Source organism: Oryzias melastigma, linkage group LG18, assembly GCF_002922805.2.
Source record: "Oryzias melastigma strain HK-1 linkage group LG18, ASM292280v2, whole genome shotgun sequence".
Taxonomy (NCBI): Eukaryota; Metazoa; Chordata; class Actinopteri; order Beloniformes; family Adrianichthyidae; genus Oryzias; species Oryzias melastigma.
This window is the reverse complement of record NC_050529.1, coordinates 21,213,195-21,238,427: the sequence shown is the minus strand read 5'-3', so window position 1 is coordinate 21,238,427 and position 25,233 is coordinate 21,213,195. Positions and strand designations below refer to the sequence as shown.

Sequence of the window (25,233 nt, the reverse complement as noted above, 5' to 3'; positions counted from 1 at the left end):
CGTGAAAATGGGTAATTTCCCACGGCACACCAGACCATCTCTCACGGCACACTAGTGTGCCGCGGCACACTGGTTGAAAAACACTGCAGTAGAGTCACAAATAGACATAAAATATTCATATTGAGTAGATTTTTAGTTCGTGAAATCAGTGAAATCATATTTGCCGTTCAAAAAGAAAAAAAGTAGTGAACATGGTGTTCAAGTTGTTTTTAAAATCCAGCCTCTAGATATCCTTCCACTAGGTTATATAGTCTTTTAGTAGTTAGGGATTAGTTTGGGAATTTGGACATGGGAATTGAAGAGCGCATAGAGAGTAGTGAAGGAATTAAGATACAACCAGAAAAAAAGGATCTTGTATATTCACCAGTTTATCTGCTCTAAACTTTTGCTACTTTTTCAAAAATAAGGAAAAAATATGAAGCATTTGCGGTGGAGTTGTGCCACGATCCATCATGAAACCGTGGTCCGACTTCTGAGATGAAACCCGAAGGGATCTGTTGACGTTCCTACAGCCTGAGCCTGCACTTTTCTGCTGTGCCACCTGATCTGGAAACAGATCCATTTGAAAACCTACAAACAATTTCAGCAGCCTAGAGCGTCGGAAGTTCTTTGCGGTCAAATTGGCCTTTGTTCCAGTTGGCAGCGAGCATGCTGGGAATCTCAGGGCTTCAAGGGAAAAAGTGCATTATTGTTTAATACCAGAGCTCTCCATGCAAGAGAGGTGGCATTTAGAGAGGCAGTACCAAAGCCGCCTCAGAAGAGGCTTGTTTGGGCTCATGGCCCCCCAGGACGGGGCATAGGAGGGAAACGGGCAGCGAGGGCTGAGGCATGAAGACACTGCGGCGAGGCGGCAAATCCCATCTTCTAAACTGTAGAAAAGCCCACAGCTGATAGAGGACCATCAGGAGGAGAGCAGACAAAAAGACAAAGCTGGAGTTCCTTTACTCATGAGCGCTCACACCCACCGGCCCTTTGTCCGCCGCCCAGCTGGCTGCTGGAAAAGCTAGAGGCCAAGTTTTACGCTCAGCCAAGAAGGTGGTGGGAGACGCTGCAATCAATGGAAATAAATGCTGAGTGTTATTGTCGTCATGGAGCTTGGTGAGGCTGCTGAATCTATCAGCTGGGTACTTTCTGATCTCATCATGCTTAATCAAAAGAAGTGCTGTGCTCATTTTGTTGAAGAGTTTGATTTGCTTTGTATGGGAGCTAGTTTGTTATGGAAATTTGTCAGCGTAGGAACAACGAGGCTATTTTTGGTCTACTGTTGGAAAAAAAAACATAAAAACACACAAAAATTCACAAAAGCTATTTATGCAAATAACCGATAACTTTAGCCTCGTTTCCACTGAGCGGTCCGGTTCGATCCAGTATTTTCCATTGTTTCCATTGTGAAATGGACCCCTTAAACCAGGGGTGTCAAACTCAATCCTTAAACAGTTCCTTTCACAGTTTTTGTGAAAAAGTGATCTAAACCACAAAATGGCAAGAATAAAGTAATAAAAAACTGACTGAATATGTATTTCTTTTGTAAATGACCATGGTATAAGCGGGATAATATCCAACCAAATCTTTTAAGCCTGAACTCCCGAGTTAAAGTGATTAATCGATTAATTTACGTGAATAAATATTACCAACTTGCTGTTCCAACTTCCCAACATTGTCCTTGTGACCACGAGTTTGGATTTTGATCTTACACATTTCTTGGACTATCATTACTCAAATCGAGACTTTCTTGCAGACTACAAGTTCTTCCTGTGTTCAGGGAACTCTCGGATTCAGTGACATTGACGACTATCTTTATTTTATTTCTGAGTGTCCTTCTGGTTCATTCAGTTTTGCACTTTCACTCCATGCTACAGCAGCTACAGCTACAGTAAAAACAAAGGCAAATGCTTCCATCAAACATAAAGTCAAAATCATTCATGTGAACATAGCTTAATGCTCAAAGCTTAGGACATTGACAACTAATTTAAACGAATAGGAAGAACTTTTATAGAGATTTTTTGACCATGTTGGTTCTGTTCTTTAGTCAGAATCTTAAATACTGGTTCACTGGGTTTACCAGTGAACTTCCAAAAGCTCTCTTCTGTCTTCCTCTGAGCTCAGTGCTGCGTCATTATTGTTTTCTGCAACATCTTTATGCAACTGACTGCTCCTGTCTAGAAAATAAAATTAAAAAGACAAAGGCGCAGGCAGACAAAATTGCATCCTTGCGGGCTCTGCTCTGTTTCCTTCAAATTTGTTCTGACTCTCACAAATGAACAGTTCTCTGTTCCTGACTGTCAATCCGCATTTTATTTCCAAATGCAGAAAGGTTCCCGTTTAAGTCCATTTATAGTACATTTGAGTCGTTATTGGCTTTAATAATTGGCTGCATGGTGGTGTAGTGGTTAAAAGGTATGTTCTCCTCATGCATGTGTGGGTTTTCTCCAGATATTCAGCTTCATAAGTTAATTGATGACTCTGAAACGCTCTATATGTGTGACAGTGTGATTGTCTCCGGGTGGACCTACTGAAGACTGCCAACCTGTCCAGGGTGAACCGCGCCTTTATGTTCCAATAGCTGGGTTGGCTCCAGTGACTCCATAAGGGATTAGGCAGTTATGGAGATGGATGGATGGTTGTAACTCATGCAGAGTGGGCGGATGTGCCAGAAGCCAATATTGTTTGGCTTGTCAGCAAATCTTCAAAATTAAATTTTTAAATATTTCAAAATAGTTTATTTTTGCTTCTTTTTAATTGGTGGCTGTTGTTTCCTATCTTCCTTATTGGGTCGTAAAATCTTTTTTTTAGCTTCAGTTTGCTGGTTAGAGCTCCATTTGTACCTCCCTGCTGCCATGTGAGTGTTTTACATATGTAAGAACCGGCTGTGTTCATTTGGTACCCTCCTTTTTTTGTATGTAGAGTACAACAGTAGTGTTTCTCTGTTTTTTTTTTTTTCATTTTTGGTGGATAGCTTCCACTCCACTCATTGGCACAACCAACATGACTCAGTTGTTTTGCTCTAAAGATTTGTTGTCTATAGAGTTTCAGTTTCCTGAAACAGTGGCCTTGTATGGCCCATAGGTGCTACTCGCCACCCTCGCCGCACGCCTCTATGCACCACCGCTACCTTCACTGCCCTCGCTGCCCACCTTTGACCCAACCTCACTTGCTGAGCAGCCCTGACTCCCCTCCTTCTCTTTCTTTAAGGCTGGTCTGAGCTGTATGTGACAAATTAATGTAAATACTGATTTTTTTTTTCAAAATGGCGGCTTTTCTGTGGTTTTATCTCCATAGCAACCATTTTATAATTTGCTCGCCTGGGGTCACCGAACAGATTGACATGAGTTTCAGAAGAATCAGCAAAAGTAAAATTTTGGATTCCCTTAGCATTAGAGGTTATTTGTCCACATTCCTTATATTTTCATATCCTATGTTACATTATTTGTTTCAGCTTTAGCCTGGAATTAATATATTATATTTTCACAACTTTACATTGAAGCATGTGCGAGTTACAGGAGAATGCCACTTTTGTGAGCTCGCCACGTTTACGCTGTCTAAAATCTACAACTTCTAATAGCAAAATGTTTTTCCCCCAATTGCTTCCCAATGACGCCCGAGGAGTTAGGGTGATCGAAGAAAGTCCCGACTACAAGTTTTCGATTGATGTTTTTTTTTTTATTTTTTATTTTTTTATTCAAGATGGCAGCCTCTTCCTGAGGTCAAAGGTCAATGGAACTTAAGGAGTCATAGTAGAATCACACTGGAGGTGTGTGAAAATCGGCCAAACAAAAGATTCATTTTCCCATATGTAAATATCACCAAATCTCAGATTTTGAAACAAAATGGCCGCCAAACCGTATGTCACATGGCCATCCCATAATAACCTTGTAGATTGGTAACTGCAGCAGGACATAAAACACACACCCACCTGAATGTAGCATGAAAAGGTCCAAGAGAATGTTTTTTTCATTGTTTTGATGGACACAGTTTAAAAAAAACTGTTGTTTCTTTTTTAATAAATGCTGATATTATCTAACAGAAAAATGTTTTAGTTTACATTTATTGTCTTCTATGATGACAACACAGCATTTAGTTATTATTGATGACTTGTTACCTAGTATCAAGCCCAAAACTAAAAAATGTGGCATTCTGGGTTAAAAGATTAAAAAAGCAAAAATGTCTAAATATTACAAAAACTTACTACAGTACAATATAGAAATAGGAAGAGCCGTTTAAGGGGACAGTTTCCTTTTTCTGTCTTTTTACATCTGATTAAATGTGTTTAAAACCTTAGTTTAGCTTCAAATCATGCTTTTCTTTTGGGGGTTTCTTCAGTCTCATACCTTTTAATAACCGAATATTCATGCTGTGTGGTTTGGACACATTTTCTTTTAAATGTATTTTAAGAAGATGGACCCATATGGGCTCAACAAAAGGACTCCATCCATCTTCCTCCTCTGATTTGAAAAGAGGACAGTCGATAAGACCAAAATCAGATATTTGAAATATTGTCTGAATATATTTGAATGCTGAAGCAGAGTTTCTTCACCTCTGCAGCTCGGCGGTGGATCTTACTTTTCATGCCTTCTGCATCCTGGGAATCTGGAGGCTGATGGGCTTCCAGAATACAAAATAACAGACTGCAAATCCACAGCCGTGGCGTGGAGGAATAAAGAAAAATAAGGGATAAAAGAAACAATGTGTGGTAGAGGAAGTGGACCGGTGTCTGACGCCTTTGAAAGTGGCAGGAGACGGTGTGAATGGTCACAGAAGCACTCTTCCTACCCCTGTTGGCCTTGGGGAGCACGGTAGTACTGGAACGGTCTTTGAAAGCCGGTCGCACACTTCCCTCCTTCCTTCCTCACTGTAGAAGTTGGAAGGTTGAAAGAAGTCAGACTCAGCCACCAGCAGCCCCTTTAATTAAACATGAACACATGGCCTCTGTTCAAGACTGCTGCTTGGACACCGCCTCCACATTTGCCCACTAACGAGTGTGAAGATGTTCTTTGAGTTCAGAAGGTAAACTTTATGCCTTTATTTTACCAATTAAAGGGTTTAGTGTCTTTGTTGTGTTTTATTCCTGCTTCAACGACCTGATTAATAATATACAGTGGAGGTCTGAAATCTTCCATTAGTAGAAGTGGTGAAGTGCCACTCTTTAAAACAAAATTATGTTTTTCACTGAGCAAGAAACACATCAAAAGTCAAAGACAGCGTCCTGGTTCTGACTGGAATCAGATTTGGTGATTTCATATATTGATGTTTGGTTAAGGACCCCTCCGAGTCACCTTTTGGCGTTTTGGGTGTCCCCACTCATCGTTTCTTTGATGTGCTGGCTGTTCGGAAAATCAAGGGTCCCTAACCATCGGGACGTGGTACCAGATGCACACTGGTCCTCTTATAGTACAGGTACCCTAAACCAGTAAAGGTACCCTATCCTAACCCGGTACTGGTTCGCTCCCGATACCGTGTCTGGTACCAGTTTGGGTCTAGTACCTTATCTGGTCCAGTGTCGGGTTAGGGTTAGGGTACCGGTACCAGATTTGAGTACCAGCTTATGTACGTAACAAGTATGCTCTTTTTCAAAGGGCTTTTTTTTGTCTTCTCCTGATTCCTAACGATACTCAGAAATGCATTTTTGAGCCTAATTTTCCTCCATCGTTAGAAAAAAAGCCACAAAAACATGTTGAAAACAAGGGTTTTCATTGGAGCGGGTCTTTTAAAGAAACTGGTTTGAAAGAAGGTGACACATCAGACTGCAGTGATGACTCAAACTCTTGTTGAAAGAAAATGAGATTGAGACTGCAGAGTTTTCATTTTCTGGAACACAATGACAGTAAAAATGTGACACAGGTAAAGTTTTAGAGCCAGGCTGGAGTCCAAATCTTATGAGGTGTGCCAAAAAAAAGAAGACTTTTGTTTTCATTATTTTGAGGAGGACATATTTAGATTGTGAGTCACTGAAGAACTTTCAGATTTATGTGTGTGCTTTACTGTATACTTCACTGTTTGTGTGCTTCACTGTGTGTTTGTTTTACTGTGTGTGTACTTCATTGTATGTATGCTTCATTGTATGTATGCTTCATTGTATGTATGCTTCATTGTATGTATGCTTCATTGTATGTATGCTTCATTGTATGTATACTTCACTGTGTGTACGCTTCACTGTTTGTATGCTTCATTGTTTGCGTGCTTCACTGTGGGTTTGTTTTACTGTGTGTGTACTTCATTGTATGTATGCTTCATTGTATGTATGCTTCATTGTATGTATGCTTCATTGTATGTATGCTTCACTGTGTGTATGCTTTACTGTTTGTGTGTGTGCTTCACTGTTTGCGTGCCTCACTGTTTGTGTTTCTGACTATGTATGTGCTTCACAGTTTGTGTGCTTCATTGTGTGTGTGCTTCACTGTTTGCGTGCTTCACTGTGACAGTGAGAATACAATCCCTCATTTTTTATGAAGCCATCATGTAACACTGAATTACTCTGCTGTGTTTTTGTGTGCAGCTCCTTAAAGTCACATTGTGGTTAAAAATTATTAGTAAAATATAGTTTTGACTTTCCATCATTTGCTTTTGTATTGTGTTTTTAATGATTATTTTTGTGGACTTTGTGTTCTTTGCAGTTGTACAGTGTCCTTGAGTTCCTTCAAAGGCGCTTTTTAAATAAAATGGATTATTATTAATATTATGAATCTTCACCTCTGACTGAAAGGCTGCAGGCAGATGAACAGTTTTTTTTCCTCATTTGTTACACTCTCAACAAATCCAATAAACCAAAACCTGCCGTGATTGCATCTCAACACCCAGTGAGCGTCTGCATTGATTGTTGTACACAGTTCTCTCTCATTACCAAAAATGTTTGTAAAGCATGAATGCGGGTTTGTTTCTGCAGCTGAGTAAAGCAAATGAAGAGTTGGAGTTGAGGGCTGCAGTTCAGGGTCTTTTTGCAAAGTTTCAAAGTTACTGAACTCTAGAAAAGTCGGGGACGCCTGTGCTTTAAAGGCTCCTTCCCAGGAGTCTGACTTTCTTAGAAAGTTGTGAGTTCCAACTTTAGTCATGGTAGTCATTTCCACTTTAGCCATGCTCCCTGACGGGTAGTTTTTGGAGGAAACACGTGTCTGTCAGAGAGTTTCAAAACTTCTCCACAGCACATTTAACCAGTAAAGGGAGATATTTGCTCACAGATTATTTATTTTTGTCATTGAGATCTTTATATTATCATCCGTGACAGAAATGCCCTGTAAAAAAGCTGATAAATAAAAATGTTTTTTTGTTTTTAACAGAATAATAATGAATTTATGGGATTTTTCCTTCAGAGTGGGACGTGTTCGATCTCCTTCATCAGTGCTTTACTGGCCTACTGAACCAACCTCTCCTCTCGTCTGCCTGCTTCCTTTCTCGCTCTGATGGCCTTTTGCCCTGCAGGCTAATGCAGACACATCAAGCTTAATGCTTCTCCCCTCACAGTATCCTTAATGCACCAGAGTGGCAGAGGGAAGAGGACAGCCTAAGTAGACGATGGCTGATGGCTTTCGGTGCTGGACGGTGCCGCTTCACCAGAGGCCGAACACCCCGTTGTTTTGAATGAATCGATTGTACTCCGTCATAGAGATTTGACTTTGAAGAAAGTCCAGATTTGGTCTGAGAGCGCTCATCTGAGGTGAGCCGAAACGTGCTATTGCCTGACCCGTATCATTAGGATTTCATCTCGGAACAAGAAGCCTTTCAGGAGTACAAAGGGCCCCGGAGCCCCAGACAATCAGACAGAGATTGCATAATGCTCTTTTGGCGGCCAGCTGGGCCGTTTGGCACCAATTGGGCCCCTCTTTAACCCAAAGAAAAGGAAAAATCAGCAAGGATTTGGGCTAATCCTCTTAGCCCGGTGCTTTCTCTCCCCCTGCCGACTGGAAGACGAATGTGAGCGGAGGCATTTGGACCCCCTGACTTAGCTAAGCGCGGCTCACCCTCAGCACATTTTAATTGTCAAATGGTTGGTGACAGCTTCCTGGGGGCTTGTTGGCCGACGGTGCTTTTCTCATCGCCTGTTGGGTGAGAGATCCCGCTGCCGGTTCCAGCCAACACAGCCATTGTGAGACGGCGCTATTACCAAGCGCTCAGCCAGCCCCTGCTGCTTCCCAGACCTTTTAGCTTTGTCAGAGTTTTTAATTGAATTGAAGTTTCCACCACGGCAGGAAAAGGTCTTCTTCACAGTCCTTCCTGAAAGATGTGATCTTTAGTGTGTGTCTGCTGCACCGTCTCCCCCTTCCTGAGAGAGGAGGCAGCGCCGGACTTCATCAAGGCACTCAGCCTGGAAATGTCATTCACTGACATCATTTTTTCACATTCATGTTCCATTTAGACCAGGGGGGTCAAACTCAATCACACAGGGGGCCAAAATCCAAAACACACCTTAGATCCAACAGGATAAACATTTATTGAACACTCTAAAACTACATTTTTAAAACTTAAAAACCTTAATTTTTAACATAATTATGATCTATATATATATAGCATTACCTGAAATAATGCAAGTGTGAGTGCTGTAAGCTGAATTTGATTGCTGAAGATGCTGAAATTGATGGCTGAAAACACTAAAACTTATAGCTGAAAATGCAAAAACTGATAGTTGAAAACGTTGAAGCTGAAACCCAGCTAAAATATTAGCTAAATGTCAAATTAGCCTAAAGTCAAAAAGCTAAAAAAGACAACTTAGGCTAGCCAAAAAGCCAGCATGTAACTGAAAAAACACCTGAACTTCAAAATAGTCTAGAACACTGAAAAAAGCCTAAATTAGCCCAAACAGCTAGCATCTTGCTAAAATATTAGCTTAACTCCAAAACAGTCTCAAAAACAAAACAAGCCTAAATTGGCTTAAATATGTATGTATAGGTGAAATATTAGCTAAACTCCAAAACAACCTAAAAAATCATAGTAAATACTAAAATAGTAAAGAAGCAGCATGATGCCCATTTTTAAAACTTCTAAACTGTAACTTTTTAACATGAATATAAATAATAGAAAAGCAGGGATATTATTCCAGAATAAATCAATTTAAACATTAAACAGCTTCCAATAATTAAATATTTTGTCAGAACTGTACAAGTCAGAAACAGGCACAAGATAATATCAGTGACAATAAAATAAAAGGATCTGGAGGGCCGGATCTGGCCCCTGGACCTTTACTTTGACATATTTAGACGGAAAAAAAATCTTTTTTTTTTTTTTAGCTCCTGCTGCCGGTCTGTTTCTGACCATCGGGCGATCTGACATCCGTCCATCTGCAAATGCACACAAGCTGTTCCTCAAACAACCAGCAGGACCTCAGCCAAAACAAATGCTTCCACTGGTCTAAATGTGTGGTGATTGTTCCACCTCTTCATGCTTTGGGAAGTTACTGTTGTGGACTCTAAAACATGCCATTTTTTTTGTTTTTTGACTTTTTTAAATTTAGTCAACAAAAAAGTCAGAATGATGACAAACCTCTGGGGGTTTGTTGAAGCTGACAGCTTTTGTGAGTCATGAGGTGCAGACAAGACTGCACCTGACATTATCGGCCACAAGCGGAAATTATACAATTTTCCCCAAACACCAAATCTAACCCTAATCCTGATCACGGTGCAAGGATAGTCAATCAAATTCAACACCATTCTTGAGGAAGACCTTAATGTTGGCCCCAAAGGCACGCTAATTTTTTAACTTTTTTTTTTCTTTTTACTTTTTGACAGTTTTGGTTATTGTTTCCTACTCTATGTTTTGTTTTCTCATTTTTTATATATGAAATTCAAAATTCAAAAACATGAAAAAATGTTAAAACATTTGGAAATTCATACTTTTTTTCATTAAATTAGAACATAGAAATAAAAAACATGGGAGATGACGGGATAGTGAAGGGGGTTCCTGGGGGGCGTTAACAGTTTGAAAAGTGAGAGTGAAAAATGAGAGAAAAGTGTGAAAATATTCATGTGTGTTTGAGAAAAGTGTAGAAAATGTGTAGTGAGGAGTCCTCCTCCACGGGAAAATGTTCCAGTAGTTACTAATGGATACATTATTTTTCAATTGGTTAATTTACATTTATAGTTTTTTTTAATTCAAGTTTTCAGTATTTTTTCTTCAAACTAATTTTTTTTTCAAATTTTCATTTTTTTTCTTCAAATTTTCAAGATTTATTTAAAGTTTTCAGTTTTTTTCACATTTTCAAAACATTTTTTTGTTTCCATTTGTTTTAATTTACAATGTCTTGTTTTCAAATGTTCGATTTTCTTGTCAATCTTTCAAGTTTTCAATCTGTTTTTTCATTCACTTTAAGCTGATCCTGATTTGAACCCTTTCCAACCTTCGGTTTTCATTTTCTACTGATCAAATGCGATTTGAATAAAGACATACTTGAACGGCTCAGTTTTAATCTTTGTATACATCATTTATCATGAGAAAAATTCTAAAAGAACACGTAAAAACACCAAAAACATGATTTTCATTTAAGTTTGACTAAAATTAGATTCAAATTGGGTTTTTCTAATTTTACCAATCCTAAATTCTAGGACGAGTGAATCGCAGCCTCTTGTCATCTGTTTTAATCTGACATTAAAACATGTTTGAGTGTTTTTCAGGCCACTATTTAAACTAAATAATCATACATTGTTATGGTTTAGTTCAAAACTGCTGCAGACTTTGAGCCTTTCTTCAAACAGTCGTGATTTGAAAATGTTTTTTTTTTCTGTGTGTCTTGAGTTTGTACAGCTCAGTGAAAAACTTCCTTTAAGCCAAAAACATGTTTGCTGGAGTTTTTCTGACAGAACGCTTGATGTTAGATTAGAACATGGTTTCAATAAACAACAGTCTTTCTGCAAACTGCAGCAGATGAACGTCTCTGCTTAAAAAATGATCATGTTTTCCTGTTCCACTTTTTTTTATCATGAAATTTCCAAACACTTTACACGTGACTCTAAAGGCCTTTACTTTAAGTTAGTAGTTTAGTATGTGACATTCACACTCTTACAGTAAAATAGTTCCTAAAGAACTCCTGCTGCTCCACAGAAACTGTCAAAGACAAAGAACCGTTTTTTAAAACTAATTTTAGAGTAGATTACAAGATGTTTAAAGTCTCACTCCGGTCATCTATCTGCAGTGTGAACTCAGACCTTTTCATAAGCATGTTAGTTCTATCATGCAGCAGTTTTGCAGTGTTTCTTGTATGCTGCCAGCTTTTCCACCATTTTCACACCAGTCTTCGTCCCTGACCCTTTCTAAAAACAAGACTTGTTTGTTTTTCAAGCCAATCAGGCCTGTGAGTCGCTCAAGGGGAAAAGAAAGAGGAAAACATGTGAGAGCAGTGGGATCAAGGTTTGATCAGCACCTCTTCTTTTGGAAAACTATTTGAGCCCAACTACATTTTTGCAGCCGTTGTCAATGAACCAGAACTCCTGCAGAATTTCTCAAACACGTTATGTTTATTACACAAACAATGATTAGACTTTGGAGAAGCTTTTCACTTCAGCTCAGCAGATCACCTCATTTACTGTTCCATCTGCATGAAGACCTCTAACTCTGGGGTCAAGGTTACACATGAGCTTTTAGAAGTTTAACTTTTTTCCTTTTTCCAACCTTCTCTCCTCCTGAACACGTGCAGCTGAACCAACTTGGATAATTGTCTTTAATTCATTTTTTCTCTCACAGCAATTCCATGATTTTTCATGACTTCAGCTAATGTTCTACTTTACTTACTTCATGTAAGTGTCCAGCAAACAGTAACTCTGATCCTTGTTTCAGTTTAGAGAAAGAAACTTGAACAAAATGCTTGATTTTTCATCCTCTTCTTCAACTCCCCCCCTTCTCTTCTAAAAAAAGACAAGCCCCGCCTTTGGGGGGCGTCGCCTTAAATAAACTCCTTTACACAATCAGTAGTAAGCCGAATATAGCCATGGGCAGGAGGGTGATGCCCCCCCAAATTATGTGAGACCCCCCCCACCACCACCACCACCACCACCACCACCAAAAAAATACAAAATAAAAAAGTTATAGCCCACAAAAATCCAAAATTCACTAAGGGAATAAAAATTTACCAACCATCCAACCAATCAACCAGTCAATCAACCAATTAACCAATCAACCATCCAACCAATTAACCAATCAATCAACCATCCAACCAATTAACCAACCAATCAACCAGTCAATCAACCAATTAATCAATCAACCATCCAACCAATTAACCAATCAATCAACCATCCAACCAATCAACCAACCAATTAACCAATCAACCATCCAACAAGTCATTAAAATAATCAAGCAGTCAAATAATCAACCAACCAATCAACCAACAAACTAACCAATCAAGCAAGCAAGCAACCAACAAACAAATCAACAAACCAAATATTCAACCAACCAACCAATCAATTAACCAATCAATCAATCAATCAATCAACCAATCAATCAAAATACCCACAAAAAACAAAAGTAAAGAAAAAAAGACACCCCCACACACAATGATTGACAGACAGACATGAAAACTAGGGTGAATAGAACCTAAACAGGCCATAATCCAGCGTCCTGCTAGTGCCTGTCCCTAGCCTGGTAAATAGAGAGTTTGGTTTCAGCCTTTAGCATATCAATAGATTGAATGAGAATATAGATGTACGGATAGATGACATGTTTTGTTGTTAGCATGTTTTCTATGAGGGATATGAGTGCAGACCCAGAGCTGCCCCCATGATATCCCTTGTGCTGTCTTGTGGGGTCCAGGTGACCCCATCCCTACATGGACGTGTTATACCTCCATAACAAATGTGGATGAAGGTGGACAGGATTCCATGTCTCCCACGGACACCAGTGACAATCATAAATCATTTAAAATAAAGTTCTAGTGGGGTCCAGATGACCCCACTCTCAACGTCAACTCACCAAGGACAGCATAGGGGTTTTCCACCTGCACCTCATAGTGTGGCTGGCTGAATCCGGGCCTGATCCGTACCTGTAATGTGTTTTTTAGTGACCAACTCTGTTCCCAGAAGCCTCTCTGTTTTCCATCTGGTTTCCAGTCTTGCAGTTGTTTCCTCTCTCGCCAGCTGTCGCTGTTGACTCGCTTGGTTCTTGACGCAGTCAGAAAGTGGGTGCGTTCACCTCCCAGTGACCTGAAATTGACTTCCACTCGGAGTCTAATCCGAGCCGACACCTCCGGCTTGTGGGTCTGCGGCCCGTCATCTTACCCTCAGCTCTTTAGGACACGTCTGACATTCCTCATGGGAGCTCTCCCTCAGCTTCTCTCCAAAACTCCAGTCACTCCCAGGACACGAGATGGCTTTTGACTCCAGAATCTGAGAAGAGTGAAGGACAGGGTTGTTAGACCGACAGAAACATCCGGGGTTTGGTGAAAAAGGTTACGGGGAGTGTTGGTCTCCTAAAGACAGACATTCTGGTTCTAAATACACGACAGACATTCCATTTTCCTGCTCATGCGTCTGCAGAGGACACAGTCCTGCATGCAAGAAACCTAAAGGACATAAAACACACTGTTTTGCCTTCAAGTATCTGCATTCTCTCATGAGATAACGACACAGAAATCCCTCCGTTTTAAATCCCATTCCTGCTACGACTCGTTATAAGGTTTAAAACTGCTCGTCCAGACCTCTGAGTGGACTTCTGGGGCTCATAAAAATGAAGATATCGTCTACTTTCCTCAGTTTTGTGGGAGAGGATTTTCTACATTTTACCTCAGAAAATCTCACGATCTTTTTATGTCTTAGTTTTTCTATTTTCTTTCTTTTTTGTTAATAATTAAAGAATATTAAGTAGAATGAAGCTACTGGTGGGCAATAGGCACTACTGGTCAGTGGAAATGGTTGGAGTTTTACTCCGGGAGTATGGAACAGACCAGCAAGAAACTCTTCGTCTGTCATTGTCACTTTATTAACCTTGGCCTGTATCAAAGTGGATTAGTCTGTAATAAATGCAACGTTACTAAAGAAACTTCTCTTAGCTTTTCATTTACCAATCAGAAATGTCCTGCAGACGTCTTTGGGGTCGCTGTGGTTCCTCATGCCCTTCAAGTTCCGGATCGGACTGTGGGTCAAGAGTCTAAAGCGCCACAACATTTTTCCTAATTATCGCAGTATCGCGATTTCATCGACATCGTGAGCCGTATCAAATCGTATCATGAGGTACACAGGGATTTCCAAATCAACCTTTTAAAAGTTCAGAGGTTGTTTGTTTGCATGTGCGGACACACCGAGGCTGATTCTAGGATGACGTTGTGAAATGGGCGTGGCTAACAAGGAGCAGAAGGCGGAGTCTCAGAGATCGAGTCGTTTTACTTCCGGGTATGAAAAGAGTTCACAAGAAGGACATATTTCATAAATAATTTGTTTTTTAGTGTTCTAAAAGTCAATATATACCATCATATTTATGGATAACAGGTATAGTTTTCCCAGTTTGAAGCTTTAACAACACTTTTTTCCTTGCAACTCTGAACACTTTCAGGTTTGGGTCAGTCGTGTCGTTCGGCCGATGATGTCAGACGCCGTCTTGTCGGCACCCAGGTCTCTTTCATAGTTTACAAAGATGAGCTGTTTTCTGTTTTTTTTCTTCAATCTTTATTTAAAAACAGTGAGGAAATCATGAAACATTACATTCAAATTCACTTCGAGCTAGTTTTGGACCCTTGATTTATATCTCCATTCTCAAGAACTCTTTTTTTTTTTTTCAACAACTTAACTAAACATTAGCAAAAACGGTGGGGGGGGAGGGGGGGGTCTGTTTTCTGTTTTTTAATACGTTGGTGTTTTATTCTTTGATTAATAGCACGAGCTTTGGCCACATACTTAAACGGAATGCTGTGTGGGAGTAAAAACTAAACACTGAGGCCTGAATAGATTTAGACTTTAGCAGTTTAAGGTGCAAAAGCACTTTAAACAGTTGACCAGTCTACAGTACGGTTAAAGCAAATTTAAAGTTTTTCTTTTTATGTTTGTTTCCTAAAACTGCAAAGAAAGGAACATTTTTTTATGTTAAAATTGTCTTTAAATATGATTTTAACTGCATTAAGAGAGCAGATTAAATGACTAAAAAGATGTAAAAACATCCTCCTGAAAATCTAGAAAAGAGCTAAAATGGGATACATTTGAAGATTTTTGACCAGAATTTTATGTTTTAAAGCACTTCTCAAGTGAAAAGCAGCTGGGAGGATTCCGAACAGAAAGGCAGGACTGAACATAAGTTAAACGCACTCACAAACTGGACTTAAATAAACAGAAAAGAAAAGCTGAGTGGAGAACACAGCTGGCTTTCCTTTGGTTAAACTTTTACTGTTCCAGTAAAGCGAGGCAGTTAGTCGTGTTAAGAGCAGCATGTGAGTGAATGTGAGTTTGTGGTGTGAGCTGGGTTGTGGGTTTGTCTCTCCAGGGGGAGCTGTGAGACGGCTCAAGCACAGTTCAGGGACGGAGTCGGGATGTCAGCGCCGCTCCCGCCTTTAATTCTGAAAGGAAAACTTCTCCATCAGAAGCAGATAACGACATCTGTCTGCTTCATGACTCACACACACAAAAACACCTTATTGCAGATTTTGAGTGAAGAAACACTTCCAGCCGAGCAAATTAAGCGATAAAGTCAAGTGAGTGTTGCTTCTCCGGCTCAGGTGTGGTTGTGTCATGTTGCTGACGGAAAGACAATCGGGAGGCAACAAAGAGAGCTTCTTGAGTGGAACTGAATTGAAGAAAATATCCTTGGCATTTGGTAAACGCTGCAGTGACACGTGGATGTGTGGAAACATCTCCATGCTTGGGCTAGCTCTGCATCTCTGCAGCTTTTTTACTTGTCAGAGTTGAATCAGTTTAGAGGAGTAGGTTTAAATAACCGTCAGCTTCAAAGATGTTTATCGCTTTAAGTTCTGTCAAATAGAGAGTCAATGAATGGAGCAGGAAATGTGTACAGTGGGCTGCCACATTTATTCGAGCAGTCAGGACTTTATCAACTATTAAAATAGCTGATGACTAATTTATTGGTCGATTAGTCTTTTTTTTCCTCAAAACTTCTACATAAAATACAGAAGTGTGACTGAGTATGATAATCCTAGAGGGAACACTGTCTAGGGAAGCTAAGCTAGCATTAGCGCAAACCAGTGGCGGGCCGTCAGGGCCTGCAAGGCCTTCTCTGCTGGCCTAAAAATATCTGAATCACAGACTGATATTAATTATTATTTATTTCCGTGAATACGTATTCTATAATTCCAAATGCTCTGTCTTCGTCCTTTCATTGCTGTCTCCCTGGCTGCGCTGCTTCCAGACGTGTATTTTCCTATTTAAGCATTAACCAATCACATTGCAGCACCATTTGTTGCTAGGGTCAAAGAAATCTGCCCGGAGGCCTTCACAATCAGTTCTGCGGGCCCTGTAGCATAAAATAATTGTCGACCAAACTGTTGCTTCAACCAATCAGATCTGGAGTAGGCGACACCAAGGCCCTCTAGCAGGCCCACGGAAACGTCATCATTTTCACGAGCTTTGATTGGATAGCTCGCAGCTCGCTCTGGTTCTGCGTTATGTGACGGACACAGGTGCCGAGGAGCGGCGTGTCAGGTTTGAAGATGTTACCAGTGGAAAGCGTCTCATCGTCTGATTTTTGGTGGAAAATGAATGTCTGGGTAAAGTTGTGGCACAGTTTTGTCTGGCACGGGTAAAGGAGTTCCGTGACTCCGTTGAGCGGGAGTGAAGCTGATACGAGGAAATCTACGAGGCCCCTGAACGCACCACGGGCGCTCGCAGCTCACGAAGAGGTGCAGCGCAAAATCCTCGCGCGCACTACCGACAATATTATTTTCCAGACACAGACCAGATTTCAAGATCACAAAAACTGATGTTTGTCTCCCTCCTGGACCACAAGAGGCTTCAGGAATACCAGAACATTTCCCGCATGCAGCCTTTTCCAGCTTATCACAGCCACGGAACACTTTCCATCTGCGAAACGCACGGATTCTGCACGACAGAGTGATTGAAATCTTCTTGAGGATAGAAAGGATGGATTTTGTGTTTAAATAATCTGGATTTTTGGTGAGTAAAATTTTGCTATCTCCCTACATAATATTGAAATTTTATCAGGTTATTTTTTATGCTTTTGGTGTGTGTGTGGCAGCTGTACCTGCAGTAGAAGTTTTATTGCCATAAAATAGTTAATGAGGGTTGGATTGATTCAGATGGAGCACTACTGAAGGCCTAGGTGTAAAAATGCACGGCCCGCCACTGTCGCAAACAGATATTAAAGTGATGAGCAATTTTTTTTTTGTGTGCATCCCTGCAACTTCTCAAAGTCTTATTGTATGATTTAATAAATTCTTAATAAACTATTGTCCTAATTGTCCATAATACATAATACTTCGTTAACACCTAGCTTAAACATTTCAAGTTTGAATAATTGATAGTTAGGATGTGTTTTACATCCGTTTTGGTAGCCTTAGCTAGTACAGTTGAATTTATATCCTCCGATCAGAGATCCAGATTCTGTTTCACCGATTGTCCCAATCAGCTTCTTTAACTTTTATTTTAACGTGTGAAGCTTAACTTTGTTTTAGACGAGTGTACAAACCTTTCATGAATGTCTGGCCGCAGCAACTCGCGTTCAAGCAGCCATTTTCAATGAAAAATCGATGTGAATTCCCATAAGCGTTCAAAACGCCATGAGTGATGACGCACGTTTTTTGTCCGTACAAAGCAGGCGTTCCCTGAACGCATGCTGACAGTTCAACTTCAGACTGTTTGAATGTTAAACTTTAAGAGGAGGAGAAATTAATAATGTTGGTTTATATTATATGACACCGTCTGTGAGAGCTGTGAAAGAAAAGAGTTACGAGATTTGCATCGCTTTGACATTTCGCACCAAGCCTCTTCCAACTGCTGGTGGCGGAAATGCTCTAGCAAACACAGAAAATCCTGCTGCTGAAAGCTTGTCGGGTGTAAACACCACGGGCTGAGTGTGCCTTCATGAAACTGCGTACAGCGCGTTCTTGAACGCACAACACATTTCCACTGTTAGCATGACATCATGCTATGCTAACACCAAGATTGGAAACATGCGATCAACAACCTGTATGCATGTTTTGGGCTTCAACGTTCAAATCTATTGCATTCACATGTCACCATGCATGTTTTTGAGTCCGTTTTTGGGCTCCACTTACAAAATGAGTGGTTATTGAACATACATCGAAAGTCAAACCAGTTTACCCAATCAGTGACTTGGTAGCGAGGTATGGAGGGTGTCCCTTTTTAATTAAAGGAAGTACCTTTAACAAAAAAACTACTAACTTGTACGTGGAAAATTCTAACTTGAGTGAAAACAAAAGGCTAACTCGTGCACAAAAACTAGTGACTTGTGCATGTAAAATGCTAACTTGATTATCCAAACAAAACGCTAACTTGTGAACAAAAACTATTAACCAGTGAGTCTAAAATGCTAACTTGTGCAAAAAAAACTAACCCATGCCTGCAAAATGCAAACTTGTGTGCAAACAAAATGCTAACTCGTCCACAAAAACTACTCACTTCTGTGTGCAAAATGCTAACTTGTGTGCAAAAACTACAAACCTGTGCATTCAAAACGCTAACTTGTGCATAAAAACTAATAACCCGTGCCTGCAAAATGCGAACTTGAGTGCAAACATAATGCTAACTTGAGCACAAAAGCTACTGACGTGTGCCAGCAAAATGCTAACTTGACTGCAAACAAAATGCCAACTCGTACACAAAAACTGCTAACTTATGCAAACAAAAATGTAAACTTGTGTGCAAAAAAACTCCTAACTCGTGTGCAGACCAAATGCTAACTCGTACACAAAAACTACTAACTTGCGCGATCAAAATGCTAACGTGTGCAAACAAAATGTGAACTTGTGCACAAAAACAAATAACCTGTGCATGGAAAATCTGAACTTATGTGCGGACAAAGTGCTAACTCGTGCAAAAAACTACTAACACGTGCATGCAAAATGCTAACTTGTGAATCCAAACAACATGCTAACTCATGCACAAAAATGCTAACTTGCTGTGTGCAAACAAAATGCTAACTTGTGCACAAAAACTAATAACCCATGCCTGCCAAATGCCAACTTGTGTGCAAACAAAAAGCTAACTCGAGCACAAAAGCTACTAACTTATGCATGCAAATTGCTAACATGTATGCAAAGAAAATGCTAACTTGTTTGCAAACAAAGAGCTAACTTGAGCACAAAAGCTGCTAACTTATGCATGCAAATTGCTAACATGTATGCAAAGAAAATGCTAACTTGTTTGCAAACAAAGAGCTAACTTGAGCACAAAAGCTGCTAACGTGTTCATGCAAAATGCTAACTCATGTGCAGACCAAATGCTAACTCGTACTCAAAAACAACAAACTCGTGCACCAAAACTAGTAACGTGTGCATGCAAAATGCTAACTTGTGTTCACAAAAGAACTGTTTGTGCAAACAAAACACTAAATTGTGCGCGCACAATACTAACTTGTGCTCACAAAATGATATCTTTGTTGAAAGTCAAGTCTAGGGCTCTATAAAAAACATGTTCTATTTACGGTTTTAATTTCCCCCACAAGTCTTCCTTATACCTCTCAAAAAAGTGGATAATTACATTGAGTTTATCACAACAACAGCAGCAGAAAGAACAAAGGTAATACATTTGCTCAATAGCTGCAAAATATGTTCCTAACCTGCAGATTCATCATCATCTCTGTTGCTTTATAGAATATGACCAGAAACTAAAAGCAGACACTCTGCACAGGTCTGTGTATCCGTTTTATTTTTGGTAGTAGGTGTACGCTGTTCTTCAGAGGATCTTCTATACTGCCAGGATCACATCACATCGCAGACCCACATGCACTATTGATCGTGCTAAAAATAGATCCCGAGCATACAAGCATAAAAAAGTGCAGAAAACGACTTTAATGGACTGATGCTGAAACAGTGGGAGCAGAGAGCGTAAAGGCTGACAGACGGGAAATAAATTATCCTATTTATTTTTCTGAAGGCTCTGGCTCAGAGACGGATTTTCAGCAGCTCGTTTTTCTCTGTAGAGGTTTAGCAAATTTAGCTTAAGAGTTAGCATAGAGTTAGCATATTTGTTTTAGATTTTCTGCTAATTCACAACAATTTAACCCACTAACATCTGAGGCGTCGCCAGTGACGCTTATCTTTAACATACTGTGACTTTTCAATACGATAATTCCAGTAGATTCTGAAGGAGAAAAGCGGCTCATCGAGCCGCTTTTCTCCTTCAGAATCTACTGGAATTATCGTATTAACGGTTAAAAAACATTTGGTATGTGCATCCATCTATAGAAAAATTTGGATTCTGTTTATTTTCGTGAGAGAAACGAAGAAAGACTCTAGGATGATGTCATGAAATGGGCGGCACCCACACGCAGCAGCAGGCGGAGCTTCAGGAATTGAGTCGTTTAACTTCCTGGTAGGAAAAAGCTCACGAAAAATAAACAATATTTCATAAATAATTTATTTTTACTGGTCCAAAGGTAATATATGATCACATATATGGATATAGTTCACTGTGAAAGGTTTTTAAAAAATTATTGTATGGCCCCTTTAACATTGACTTAACATTGAAACTTAATGCACCATTACAGGCAATTTCTGGCTCCAACGTCTGTATCGTGAAAACATGGCGACGTCGTTTTCAATGGATCACTCAGTCCACTTAGCATTTGCAATCATAAAGCCAACCTTACTTTTGGCTTTGTGATTGGTCGTCTTCACATTTAGGACTCTGATCAGAGAAAAAGGTTTTTCAATGAAGAGAAACACCCTGATATTAGCAGGCTACGGCTACTTCCTGGAGCTTTCAGGATCAAATGGGCAACTTTCTGAGTTTTTTGTCTTCATTGCTCCAACAATAAGAAAAATGACTCAAGTTGATTATAGAAAAAATGCATTAAACTAACAGTCTGTCAGAAAAGCTGCAGTTAGAGGGTAACCAAACCCTAAATCCACTTTTTTGTCTTTTGATCTGTTGATAAATGGTTCTTTAAAATTGCTGTCTGTTGGTCATTGCCACATTTTTGAAAAATTAAAATAATATTGAAAAATAAAGTCAAAAACTGCCTGTGTGCTGCCCCCTACAGGTTGAATCAAGATATTACAGTTGAATTTTGTGATTGGTCAAATCATTTAAGTTTCAGAAGTCTCACATCATGATCTGCAGCTCCCGTCCAGTCTCCAAGCCCCGCCCCACTGACTAGATTGTCAACTTTCTGCTGTGGCTGGAGTCAGCCTCCAACTTCCCTGTTTGGTTACCCTTTAAGTTCCTGCTGTTATCCCAGTGTTTTCATACAAACGGCCTCTTTGTTCTTTTTCCTGGTCGAAGGCGTCGCTCTGCGTTGTTTTATCTCTTTTTTCCATTTGCCGCCGGCCTGCTGTGTGGCAGTGATGAAGCGCCCCTCTCTTCAGAACTCAACCGTCCATGTGCTGTCAATAAAACCAGCCTCTGACAAAATCAGGCCATGGCAGGCGGCCATAAAGCGCCCGCGCGGCGTGCACCTGAGACTTCCTGAGATTTATCATCCACATCCACCGCTGCAAAGTGAAGAGAAAATGAGGAGATAGATGTCTGGAAATGTGGCTGCAGTGGAGCAGAATGCGACTTTTAAGAGATGCTGGGGGCCAGAAAATGGTCACCCACACAGCTTAGGTATGAATCTCCGTAACAGACTGCGCGGGTCCATTGTTTCTGCTCTGCCACGAGACATTTTTCCCTTGGCCATCATGAGGCGTTAAACATGATTGGAGTTGAAAGCTCAATCCGTCCTCTGGTATTTATTGAAACCACCCTTTTAGCCGCGGTAAATCTTCTGAACCGGAGAGACTCTTGCTTTAACAATAGTCCTGACAATTATCATTGCTGCAGTAAATCTAGATCCTGCATAATTCCCTGTCGCATAAAGAAGAAAGATGGGAAGGCTCGGATCGTTATGATCGCTCCTGACCCGAGCGCTAACCTGCTCTGGACAAAATTTGGCACAAATTCATTTGGGATGCAGCTAATAGCCATGAAGAGAGATACTCGGCCAGCTCAGCTCATCACTCTTGCAGCAGAGCAGCGATGGTGTAATGCTCTGCAGATGCAGCGGATGCAGGAGTCCATCCTCCTCTCAACCGTTTCTCCGGTTTTCCTCGTTCTCCTGGAGAAGTTCATCTGCTGGACTGACAGCTGGTGTCTTTGTCAGGGTTTGACCTCCTGCAGACTCTTCAGCATGTCAGGATTCACATTCTAGCAGTAAATGGTCAGTTTAACGGCACGACCTGCTGCTCCGATGCTCCGGTTTACTCCGGACATGCCTGGGCCTCACAGAAGGACAGCTCTGTCAGGGTTGTTGGAAACATTTTTTTTCTTCTCATACATTCAGCCTCCTTCTATTTCAAAATGTGGTCTTTTTCAGGAAACTCTCCATCTCCCCGTGTGGGGCATCAGGTGCTGGAAGTAACCCTGACATATTAGGACATTAAATATAAATCAGCGCCTGTCTCTTCCCCAAAGTTTCAACATTTCTTTGTTTCCTCAAGCGCATCAAGGAAAATGAAATTTCCCCGTCATCTCTGTCACTGTCACAGAGAGCTGCAGACCTGTCTCCGTCTGCCGTCCTCTCTCTGCTCCTCATTATTACCCTCTTCTTGTGCTTTGCTGTTTGCTGTGCTTTATATTGGTGTCAATTCGGCGGCGGCTGTGACCTTCATTCTACCAAACGATCGGAGCCTGAAGGTCACAAGTCTGAAAGGAAAGTTTCTAAAGCCGAGGTGGAAAGATTCTGAGGGATGGACAGCATTCAGCCACCCTCCTATACATCCAACTGTCTAGAAATCCATCCATCCGTAGGTCCATCCCTTCATCTATCCAATGATCCCTTCCTTCATACATCTGTCCATTCATCCATCTATTGATTCATCCGTCCATCTGTCTGTCTGTCTGTCCATTCATCCATCCATCTGTCCATACATCCATCCATCCATCCATCTGTCCATCCATCCATCCATCTGTCTGTCCATCCATCTATCCATCCATCTACCCATCCATCCATTCGTCTCTCCATCCATCTATCCATACATCCATCTATCGATCCGTCTGTCCATCCCTCCCTCCATCCATCCATCCATCCATCCATCCCTCTATCCATCCATCCCTCTATCTATCCATCCATCCATCCATCCCTCTATCTATCCGTTCATCCATCCATCTGTCCGTCCGTCCATCCATCCATCTGTCCATTCATCTGTCCATTCATCTATTCATCCCTTCATGAATCCATCCATCCATCCATCCTTTTACGAATCTGTCCATCCATCTATCCAATGATTCCTTCCTTCATACATCTGTCCATCCATCCATCTGTCCATTCATCCATTCATCCCTTCATGAATCCATCCATCTATTGATTCGTCCATCCATCTGTCCGTTCATACATCCGTCCATCTACCCATCCGTCCATTCGTCTCTCCATCCATCATCCATCTATTGATTCGTCCGTCCGTTCATCCGTTCATCCATCCCTCCATCCATCCATCCATCCATCCATCCATCCATCTATCCATCCATTCCTCCATCCATCCATCCATCCATCCATCCCTCCATTCCTCCATCCATCCATCCATCTCTCCGTACATCCATCCGTACATCCATCCTCTATCAATGTTTTCACTGTAGTCCATATAAGTGACTGTCAGGTTTTTTAAAGTAACTCCTTCATTCTGAGTTTATGATGAAGAAAACTCTGTACTAGTAAGAACCATGAGAATCGACATAATAAACCCTTTAGAGAAAGACCAGCAGAAACAACAGGTTCACACGTATCAACACACAACAGAAGAGTTTGACACTAAAGTAGGATTTAGACATCCATGACAGGTGAATGATTCCAGCTTGATCTGTTCTGCCGAGCTCCTGCTGACTGATGGAATGTCACATCCGTCCCAGCAGGATAAGGAGGAGCAGGTAAGACCAACCAGGCGTAGATATCAGGGACCTGTGAACTGACATGTTTGAAAAATCGCTTCAGAAAAAAACACAACTATTTATGAAAAAAAAGACAATTACAGACATAATGAAAAGATTAAGGATGTTGTAGCAGGCTGAAACTAGCCAACATTATAGTCTATAGTAACATATTCTTACCTTATTAATCTACTTTATTGCAGCTATCCCTCACAGGCTCCACTGGATGTGTCTCCATGGAAACCAGACTTTGCTAAAATGATCCAGCTTTAGTCCATTGTGGATAAGTTAAGCCAGGATTTTCTGCTTCTGGATTTATTCAAGTCATCAAACAAATGTTTTTATCTTCCTGGTCTCGTTAAAAACGTCTTCTTGCTCCGTCAGTGATTTCCATTTTATAAACAGTTTTCACCCAGTAAACCAACCGATCCAGAATGATTTCTACACATTAACTGCACTCAGTTCAACTAATATACTGATGCTTCAGATGAAGATTGTAAAGCTGTCATTCATAGGAGGAGTGAAATTCAGAGTCCTCTTCAGGAAATGAAAGCATCTTAGATTATTGAAAACAAACTTTGATATACTTTAGTTCAGTGATGCAGGATCCGAGGACTTGCTTCATGAGAATTGAACATACAGACCCGGAATCGTGTTTTCAGAAAAAAAAAAACGGCTTAGATCAACAGAAAATCATTTCATGTTTTTGCTGAACGTTTGATTTGTTTGCGTTTCATGAGATGATGAATGCGCTCTGGAAAGGAGCAGCTTTCATTGAATCTGCAAACGTGATGTGGTTTAAAGGCAATTATGACTCATTGATTTAAAGACGGATGGCTTTCCAAACACAAGAGCCCAGGTTGATTAAAGGGAATTTGGTTCCCCATTCATCACCCGATTTCCCTGGAAGAACCTTCACTTCAAAGCCTTCCCGGCAGCCTTCCCTCCGGTGAGAGCGGCTTCATGCTGGGGGCTCACTCGCTGCCGTCCAACCAGCTAATGCCGGACCGGCAATGATCAGGGGAAACGTTGAGGACGGAGGCGTAAAGAATGCCAAACAGGTGTCTTTGATGTGCTCAGGAGGTGGTGCTGCATGTTTAACTTATGAGCACAAGACCTTCAACTGGTGAGATGCAAACCACTCAGGATGGACGGAGTGTAGCCCTCCGATCAGCATCACCCCTCTGTCTACGTCAGGGTGTCAAACTCTGTCGCACAATGGGGCAAAATCCGAAACACACCTGAGGTCCAACAGGATAAACATTTATTGAACACTCTAAAA

General features: G+C 40.7%; 1 protein-coding gene and 1 long non-coding RNA gene across 4 annotated transcripts in view; one reads left to right on the top strand and one right to left on the bottom strand.

Moving 5' to 3' along the window:
• Nucleotides 1-25,233, top strand: part of sorcs2 (sortilin-related VPS10 domain containing receptor 2) — a 310,471-nt gene that overhangs the window by 116,897 nt on the left and 168,341 nt on the right. The window lies entirely within an intron of this gene.
• LOC112156075 lies at nucleotides 23,755-24,920 on the bottom strand. Its single transcript, XR_002920907.2, has 2 exons — nucleotides 24,132-24,920; nucleotides 23,755-23,989 (listed from the first exon to the last, which is right to left on the bottom strand). It is a non-coding gene; the product is annotated as an uncharacterized LOC112156075 (long non-coding RNA).